This window comes from Mus pahari, chromosome 12 (genome assembly GCF_900095145.1).
Source record: "Mus pahari chromosome 12, PAHARI_EIJ_v1.1, whole genome shotgun sequence".
NCBI lineage: Eukaryota > Metazoa > Chordata > Mammalia > Rodentia > Muridae > Mus > Mus pahari.
In genome coordinates, this window is record NC_034601.1 from 81,983,767 (window position 1) to 81,993,695 (window position 9,929).

At 48.7% G+C, this 9,929-nt stretch overlaps 1 pseudogene; it reads left to right on the forward strand.

Annotated features, from left to right (window-relative positions):
- Positions 1-1,313: 1,313 nt before the first annotated feature.
- Positions 1,314-1,850, forward strand: LOC110330175 (annotated as a pseudogene).
- Positions 1,851-9,929: the final 8,079 nt, after the last annotated feature.

The following is a 9,929-nucleotide window of genomic DNA, read 5'->3' on the forward strand; positions in this document are numbered from 1 at the left end:
GAAGAAAAAGAAGAACTTGGGCTTTTCTGAGTGAGAGACACATGAGCAGACTGTGACTCCTGGAACAGTCACCTTGCCTAACTTCAGGAAATAAGCCAGGTACACAGTCAGATATCATACTGTCCCGCTTCTGTGGGAAGGTGAATCTGTTGATATCAGACTTGCTGGGAACAGGAGGGCGGCTATCAGAGTGTAAGGAGCGTAGGAGGGGTGGGAAAGGTGGTTAGTGATGGCAAGTGCCGAGCTTCCCACGTCTGTACCATGGAGATGCCACGTTGGAGGAGAAAGACATCTCTAGCCATTTTAAATATCGCACTGTGTGTATATATATCGAGACATCTCAAGGTACCTCATCCACGTGAGTGACAGCTGTTTCTCCTACTCTATCAGCTAAAAGCAGGTTTGAGCCAGTGTTAACCCTGTGCCTCAGGCTTCCCTAGAACTTGTAATTCCCCCGCCTTAGCTTCCGAAGTGCCATGACATAGCAGGCACCATCACACCTACCCTGCAGTGTTATTTAATAATTAATAAGAATAATAAAGGTTGCCACTCACTATGTGATTGATCTCCAGAGCCTGGAATTTGCCAAATAAAGCTCAGTTCTGTTAGGAAACTAAACTTGACTCTTTTCTTTTCTTCTTCTTCTTCTTCTTCTTCTTCTTCTTCTTCTTCTTCTTCTTCTTCTTCTTCTTCTTCTTCTTCTTTTTGGTTTATGCACAGTTTATTTTAATTTCTGTTTTTTAAAAATTATTTTATTTATTTACATTTCAGCCATTCTTCCCCATCCCCTGTCTCTCCTCCCACATTTCCTCAACCCATTCTTCCTCCCCCTTGCCTCAGAGAGGGTGCTCCCCCCCACCCAATTGACCTTCTTAGGGAGCTACTGCAGCCATGAGTCCTGCGAGCACTTTAAGATGTAGCTAGCCAGGCGGTGGTGGCGCACGCCTTTAATCCCAGCACTCGGGAGGCAGAGGCAGGCGCAGGCGGATTTCTGAGTTCGAGGCCACCCTGGTCTACAGAGTGAGTTCCAGGACAGCCAGGTCTTCGCAGAGAAACCCTGTCTCAAAAAAAAAAAAAAAAAAAAAAGACGTAGTTAGGTAAGTCCACCTTTGCAGGGATGTCAAAACCCTGACAGATGCCCTCCAGTGGAGCCCTGTTTCGCAAGGTTCCCAATCTTTTTTTTAAAGGTAGCTCACAGCCTTATAGCATTTCTTTCAAATTGCTTCAGCAGAAAAACGCAATTGAGAACTTATCTTGGGGTAGAAATACTGTCTTTGCCTCTTCCTGTAAGCGGTCAGAGGTGACCTGTGAAGATGGTTCGCTACTCTCTTGACCCAGAAAACCCCACAAAATCATGCAAACCAAGAGGTTCGAATCTTCGTGTTCACTTTACGAGCACCGGGGAAACTGCCCAGGCCATCGAGGGTATACATATCCGAAAAGCTACTAAGTATCTGAAGGATGTTACTAAAGAAGCGATGTGTGCCATACCAGAGGTGTAATGGCAGAGTCCGTAGGTGTACCCAGGCCAAACAGTGAGGCTGGACACAGGGATGACGGCCAAAGAAGAGTGCTGAACTTTTGCTGCACATGCTTAAAAATGCAGAGAGTAATGCTGAACTCAAGCGTTTAGACATAGACTCTCTGGTCATTAAACACATCCAGGTGAGCAAGGCACCTGAGATGCACCGATGAACCTCCAGAGCTCATGGCTGGATTAACCCATACATGAGCTCCCCCGGCCACACTGAGAATGAACAGATCATTCCAAAGCCAAAAGAGGAGGTCGCACAGAAGGAAAGATATCCCAGAAGAAACTGAAGAAACAAAAACTCATGGCACCGGAATAAATTCAGCATAAAATAAATGCAGATAAAGTTAAAAAAAAAAAAAAGAAAGAAAGAAAGTAAGAAGGAAAGAAAGAAAGAGGTGAAACAGAAAAGGAATACTGTCTTCCTGCTTTTAAGGGAACTGCCCGTGATAACAGGAGCCTAGGCTGGGCAGGACAAAGAGAGGAAAGCTGGTCACTTCCTATTTCACGGGAGCCTTGCATTTGGCCTTCTTTCCCCGTTCCAAGCTTTTGACTTCACTGAGTCAAAACTGAGCGCTTTCAAGCCAAGGAAAGCAGAGCCTGCCATTTCCTTCAGAGTCCATCCAGCTCGGGAAAGACGAGGGGAGGTGGGAGGGGACTGGTGTTCAGATGACTAAGCACAGATCTGACCTGGAAAGGACCCCTGTCCTTTCTGCAGAAGGGAGGAAGGCCAGTTAGGGGCATGCATGAACAAATGACATTACCTCACTAAGAGAAAGGGGAAAACTCCCTCTGTGCCAACAATGAACTCCAGAGAAAATGTGTTCGCTAATCTACAAAGAATTTGCCAACCCAGTGAGCTGCCTCCCTGCCTTGAGCTCGACCCAGTGCCACTGGACCCTGAGAAAGTCAGGTGGGTGCCGGTGAGCTGAGGGGACATCGCAGGAGTGGACCAATTTTCCTCTGGAGTCTCCTTTCTGTCTCGCAGCTTGTACACAGAGATAAAGTCTCCTTGTTTTATTTAGTTTATTTTGTGTTTGTGTATGTGTGTATGTGTGCCCATGCCACAGTGTGCGTGTGGAGGTCAGATGTCGTCTTCCATCACGTGGGTTCCCGAGATTGTCAGGTGTCCTCAGCCACTAAGCCATCTCACTGGCCCTGGGATAACGTTTTACTGAAAATGAGTCAGGAAGAAAAAAATGATAAAGATGTGTTGTGTTATGCCTTTGTAGGGGGTGAACGTTAAGGCTGTAAAATAATACACAGATCATGACCATTATGGGATGGCTCCTGAATGGATGCAGCCCAGGGCCAGTGTACAGGTTTCTGCCCCTCAGGGACAAACTCCCTGGAGGCTCTTCTTAGCTGGCTCTTCCCACGATTCTCAGAGTTCTGGTGGGTCTACAGTCTCACTTGTTGCTACTGTCATCTCCGAGTTGCTAGCCCCGGATTGCTTCATTATTCCATTGCTGTGGTTCGTGCCCTAAAGCGTGCACTTTGCCAGGCTCTGTTTCAAATGAGGTCAGCCCCCTGTAGCAGAACCATCAGAACAGCAGCCTCTGTCTCAGAGCACAGCTTCTCCCCAGTGCCCGGGAGCAGAGATAGGGCACCTTTTCCAGAGTGGCACCATCCTGGGAGAGGGCTGAAGTCAGTCCCTGGTCTTTTCACTCTTCCTGTTTGTGACCTGAGCCCCAAGGGAGCTTGCCTGAGGATGGTGGACACCTCAGGACTTAGCCCAACGCCTGGGAGGTGTGGATGGGTTAGGGAGTGAGTCCTGGTCTCTCAGCCATGATCATCCAAGGTAGGGTTTCTGTGGCACGGAGCTACATGGGTGTCCAGTTGCCCACCCTTAACAGGATGAAACTAGAGCCCCACAATGGGACCTGGGGGAGAGGGAACCTCTGCCTTCCTGGTCGCCTCTGCCCAGGGTGCAGTTCCAGTCACGGAGCTGAGAGGAGGGCATCAGTGCCCCATGCCACAGGTTGACCCTGTTCCAGCTGAGAGCAGTAGGCTTTATTTCTTGGAAATGTTTTTCCATTTATTGCACACCTTCAGGGCAATTTCCAGTGGTTTTTAAGTGATGTTTTGTGGTTTTGTGTAGTCTTCAACAGTTACACAAATAGTTGCTTCAGAAGCAGCAAGTGCTGGGAGCTTCTTAGAAGGCCCCTAAGGCAGGACCTATGCCAGTCTGGGGAGCCCTGTGCTGTTGACCTCAAGCTTCTACAGAGGAAACGTGATAATCTCCTGTGGGTGAACTTGGCATTGTGTGTGTGTGTGTGTGCGTGTGCGTGCGTGTGTGTGTGTGTGTGTGTGTGTGTGAGAGAGAGAGAGAGAGAGAGAGAGGCTGTGCACGTGTGCATGATTGCAACAGTGCCTGAACTCGGCATAGCTAAAGGTTAATATATGTATATGATGTATAAGTATATGATATGTAAGTATATGATGTGTAAGTATATTATGTATAAGTATATAAGTATATGATGTATATGTATATGATGTGTGTGTATATGATGTATAAGTATATGATGTATAAGTATATGATATATATATATACATATATATATACACACATATATATCAGTGTTTTTCCTACTTGTATGTCTGTACACCACGTTTATGCCTGGTGCTCATGGATGTCAGAGGATGGAGTTACAGATGGTTGTGAGCCACTTTGTGGGTGTTAGGAACCAAACACAGGACCCCCGGAAGAGCAGTAAGTGCTCTTTACCATGTATCCATCTCTCTAGCCCTGTTTGGTTTTTCAAGACAGGCTTTCATTCTGTGGGTCTGGCTGGCCTTCAACTCACAGATATCTGTTTGCCTCTGCCTGGGTCAAAGATGTGTACCACCATGTTTGTATCATCACCACCACCACCATCACCATCACCACCACCACCACCACCACCACCACCACCACCATCACCATCACCATCACCATCACCATCATGCTTGGCAGTGCTCTGCTGTGTTACCACTCCAGGCTCAATCGTAGCGAATCCTTCACTTACCATGTACTCTTGAAGCCCAGGCAGACCTGTGGCCATGTTTTCTATCAGTTTTTTATTTCTTTCATGTCTTTGGGCATCAGGCACTAAATCTGGCGGTACTAACCCCACGGAGGAGTTCCTCGACAAGTGGCTCTTCCCCAACCTCTCCCGCTCCATACCTAAGACCTAGGACAGGCTGGCAGCTTCCTTCCATGCCTATGCCAGTTTATCTTTTTGTCATTCATTCATCCTACTGATCACCAAGCTCTGTTGTATGCCAGTCTCTGAAAGAGAGACAGTCTGGCTTCGATTGCTGGTTGCAGGGAAAGCAGTTAGAAAATAAAAAGACCAGTCCACTGGGCCTCTACCCGACCCCATCCTGACCACCTCAGCATCACCTCAGCTCTCAGGAGGTCAAGGCAACGAAGTCTGAGACAGAGACATGGAGGGCAATGGAGGCTACCCTGGGACATCATGGCCGGTCCCGGGCACGTGGCGCATAGCTGCTCCTGGTTCATTCTCTTGGCTTCCGTGTTCTTGTCTGTTATCCACTGCCATACCTGCTCCACCGTCTCACCAGCCATGTGAGCAGACACTGCCAAGAACAGCCTGGTATCGCAGGGTGATCACACTGTGAACCCCAAGATTGGGAACCGGGAAAACCTGCTTCTTCTTGTGGTGTGGCTCAGTCCTAGCACCACCTTTCACCCAAGAGCTTCCTGTAAACAAGAGTTAAACAAAGTCAACGACAGGTCAAGAGGTGGAGCGAGCAAACAGTTGATGAGAGTGAACCCAGGAGAACCCAGGAAGGAGAAGGAAAAGGAGCTCTTTCCTCTTCTGGGATGTCGGTGGACGTCGGTGGAGTAGGAAGTCAGTGGACGTTGGTGGACGTTGGTGGAGTAGGAAGTTGGTGGACGTTGGTGGATGTCGGCTGGGTGCTTTCTCCGCTTCTCTGAGCTGTCAGGCTATCACCATCACAGCGCTCCTGCGTCTTTATTGGTAAATCAAACGTTTGGGTTTTTGTTTTAAAAACAACAGCCCAGCTTATAGAGTCACACCAACAGAGAAGACAAGAAAGAGACCACACACTGGCCTCTGGGACATGCCTGAGGAGAGAGCAGTGCTTCTTCAAGCATCAAGTTGTGTCATCTCTGAGGGATTCACTTTCTGTTCCCAGACTTCCCCTGGCCAAGCCCCTGGCCAGCTGGCCTTGGTGGGGGCTATGGACTGCCTCTGCCCGGGTCTCTTCAACACTGGACACCTAAAAAGATGGATCCCACAGCTCCACCTCAGTTACTGAGGATCCTGAGCATCACGGCACATCCTTGTGGCCCCAGCTACTCAGGAGGCAGGAGCATAACACAAGCTTGGAACCATGAGCCCACAAGCTTGGAACCATGAGCCCACAAGCTTGGAACCAATTGAGTAACATAGTTAGCTGTCACTAAATACATGAAGATGAGATGAAGTTTGGGGGGGTCCTGTGAATTCACATCTTCAGTGTTAGCCGTGGGGTGCCCTTCAACAGCACCCAAGAGCCCTGCATGGCTCCTGCCTGGGCTTCCAGGAGCCCAGTAGCAGTTTCTTATTATATGGGTCTATCCCGCAGTGGGGTGTTTGTCCCAAAGCAGCATCTTAGAGGTCCTCCACCCTTGACCACTTGCCTCCCTCTACCTGCCTCTCCAATCCCCACTGGGACCATTACCATAAGCTGTTGAGCTGCTTTCCTGTCCCAAGTGGCTCCTTCAGGGACTGCTCCCTCCACCGGAGCCTCTGAGCCCCTGACATTGCAGGAAAGAGGAAGTGGGTTCCTGTGGCTCTTTCTCTTTGGATGAGAATGAGACTCAGTGAGGGAAGCAAGGCTGGCATTGACAGGCGCTTTATGCTCCACGGATATGAAGCATCACTATCTGGCCAGCAGGACTGACAGGAGTCAACGACGTAGGTCTCTGTGTCAGCAGGGTCCTGGAAGCTTCAGATGGAGCCGCATGTCAATGAACAGTGACTTGTAAGAGTCTCTGAAGGTGACAAGGAAGAAACTGGTCACCGTGGCATGCACACACGTGGAAGCTGAGCAGTCACTGAAAAGTGAGATCCTGCATTAGTGGCCACGGAGGACAGGGGTAGAGCACCAACCCAGGGTGTGCGAGCTGACAGCTGGGTAGACTCTGTTTACCCGTGGGCTAGCCGGGAGAGTGGAGCTGGCGGCAGGCAGCCCTTTCCTCCACTGTGGTCTCTGCAGCAAGGATTCAGCAGTGGGGGATGGGCTCCTCCTCCTGCCCCTGAGTCTTGTCCATCCCAGATCTGAGCTTAGAAGATGCTTTGCCTCTGTTCTGTTGTTGTGATTTAAACACACACACACACACACACACACACACACACACACACACACACACAAACTTAAGAGGAGAAAATGGTTTGCTCACAATTCAAGGCTGCCACCCTCCACACCAGGAAAGGCAGAGTGGCAGAGACTTGAAACATCCAGTCACATCCGCAGCCAAAGAGCTGGGAAACGAGGCATGCACATTGTGAGTGCTTCCATTGCACGAGCGGCTGCTGCTGTCTGGAGCTGCCTTGGCCCACACAGCTCAGTCCTTGAGTTGACTGCTGTCTCAGCTCTGAAGGGGATAGGCGCCTCCCACTGAGTTTAGAATTGTCCTCTCTTGGGGCTGGCAAGATGGCTCAGCAGGTAAGAGCACCGACTGCTCTCCTGAAGGTCCTGAGTCCAAATCCCAGCACACACATGGTGGCTCACAACCACCCGTAAAGAGATCTGACGCCCTCTTGTGCGTCTGAAGACAGCTACAGTGTACTTACTTTTAATAAATAAATAAATAAATAAATAAATCTTTGGGCCAGAGCGAGCAGAGATCCTAAATTCAATACCCAACAACCACATGAAGGCTCACAACCACCTGTACAGCTACAGTGTACTCATATACATAAAATAAATCAATAATCTTAAAAAAAAAGAATTGCCCTCTCTGTCTCTCAAGCCCTCCCACATCCCTGCAGTTGGTACTTGATCCAGGGCACGGTGTAGCCACCGTGACAGTTACTAGGTGATGATATCACCCTACTAGGTGACTGGTTGTCATGGTTCACTAGGGCAAGGGTCTTTTCTACAGCCCAGGTTCTCAAGGGCTGAGACTGGGGGGTGGGGGTGTTCACCCCGATCCTTACCTCGTTCTGCTGGCTCAGGCTTGAACAGCGAAACCCACAAGGACGTTGCTGTCACATTGCAATAAACAGCCCTGTGCTCTAAATCTCATTTTTCTTAAATCCATTTCCCTAAGAAATATTAGAGCCTTCACCCCTTCCATTTTATAAGACAGGGTGAATAACGCCATTCATTCTAAATCCCTTTCAGTCACTTTTAATATTCTTTTAAAAGAAAGAAGGGAAGGGAAAGACTGTTAGGACCAAGAGTCTCATACGCTTGGACCAAACCCAAAGGTGGACATTTATTTCAGCAAAACTCATTCAAGGTCTTGAAAGTCAAGTGTGCGATGTGAGATGCACCTTGTCAGCCAGGACAATGCCCTTTTCTGCATTTGGACAGCTGGCGATGTTGTGACAGGCAGACGTGTTTGCTCTTCTAGGAATGTGACCCTAGAGAGATGAAGGTGAATGTGCTGCTGGCGGGGGCCTCCTGGCTCGCTAGACCCCGCCAGGATGGGTCTTCATGTACCTATCACTGTAGCTCTTCCTGAGACAGTCCATGGGAACGGGACTGCAGGCTCCCGCCTTTGTCGTCGTCGTTGTCTAGTCAGTACAAGGTCAATGCTGCTGTCAGCTCAGCTGTCAGCTGTCAGCCCCCGTGCTTCCAGCCTCAGGAGGTGTCTGGATGTCGTGCTGGGCAATCTCCTGTGAGAGGGATCCATCAACACTTTCAAATTCTGGCCTTTATCACCATCATGGATGGAGACAACACCATCTGCTCCTCACAAAGGGGATTTTGCCAGAGCTCTACACAGGGCTCTCTTCCTCTCATTGGCTCTTCATCCTATCAAGGTCCTTGAGAAATGGGGATAAGAACTAGCTTAGTTGGGGCTGGAGAGATAGCTCAATGGTTAAGAGCACTGACTGCTCTTCCGAAGGTCCTGAGTTCAAATCCCAGCAACCACATGGTGGCTCACAACCATCTATAATGGGATCTGGTGCCCCCTTCTGGTGTGTGTGAGGACAGCTACAATGTACTTAGATAAAGTAATAAATAAATCTTTGGGCCAGAGCACCTGGGGTCAAACGGAGCAAGCAGGATCTATCAGAGTGAGCAGGCCTGATTCAATTCCCAGCAGCCACATGATGGCTCACAACCATATGTACAGCTACAGTGTACTCATATACATAAACAAATAAAAATTTTTAAAAAAGAACTAGCTTAGTAAATTTTACTCAGTTGTTCATCCAATAAATGTTCCTTCCACCTGAATAACTCCTTGGATCATTTTTTTTTATTTGAACAGCTTCTTATTGTTGCATTTGAAAAGTGTTTTATTTATTTTGGATACTATTCCTTTGTCTTAATTTTTTTTTTTTCAGCTTTGGGCCATTGCACATGCTGGCTAAGGGCTGACCTCTGAGCTACAGTCCTGGGCTGTGATGGTCACTGTTGTCAGTGTGACAAAGTCTAAAGTCATCTCAAAGGTGGGCCTCTGAGAATGTCCATGGGGGATCATCTCAATTGTGTAAGTCAAGGCAGGAAGATTCATCCACTGAGGGCAGCACCATTCCTTAGGCAGGGGATCCTGGGCCATTTAAATTGGAGAAAGCCAGTTGAGCAGTAGTGGGTCTGCATTGACTGCTCTCTTTTTTCTGGTTGTGGACATCATGCGACCAGCTGCTAAGGTTCCTGCTGCCTTTACCTCCCCACATGGTGGAACTGAGCTACAATAAGCTCTTTCTCCCTTGAGTTGCGAATGTCAGAGTATTTTCTCACATCAAGAAAAAGAAATTAAGACACAGTCTCTTTTCTTGGTATAAATGGTCAGACTGTGCTTGGAGTAACGACCTACTGCATCAGAAATGACAATGAAAAACTGACCCTGGGGGAACGGTCCCGGTTGTCAGCTGACAGCGTGCTGTTCAGAGGGCCCAGGTTTTTTGTTTTTTTGAGGGCAGAACTTGTTGAAGCATCCCTCTTTCTCCTTTCAAGGCTTGAGCACAACACGCCAGCAACATCACATCTTTGTTCCCTAGAACCCTGTACAACTCTACCTGTTCCAATCTGCTTCCTCTCTGTGGCCTTGTGAGGCATTCCTGGGATGGGCACGACATGGTGAGAGGGAGATGTAGGGTGGACAAAGGTGGCCCTACGAGTGGTGGCTCATGATACTGTAGACCCAGGATCCTTCTCTCCTCTTGCTCCACTACCTATGGCTTTGTCTGTCAGCCAGGTCAGCTCT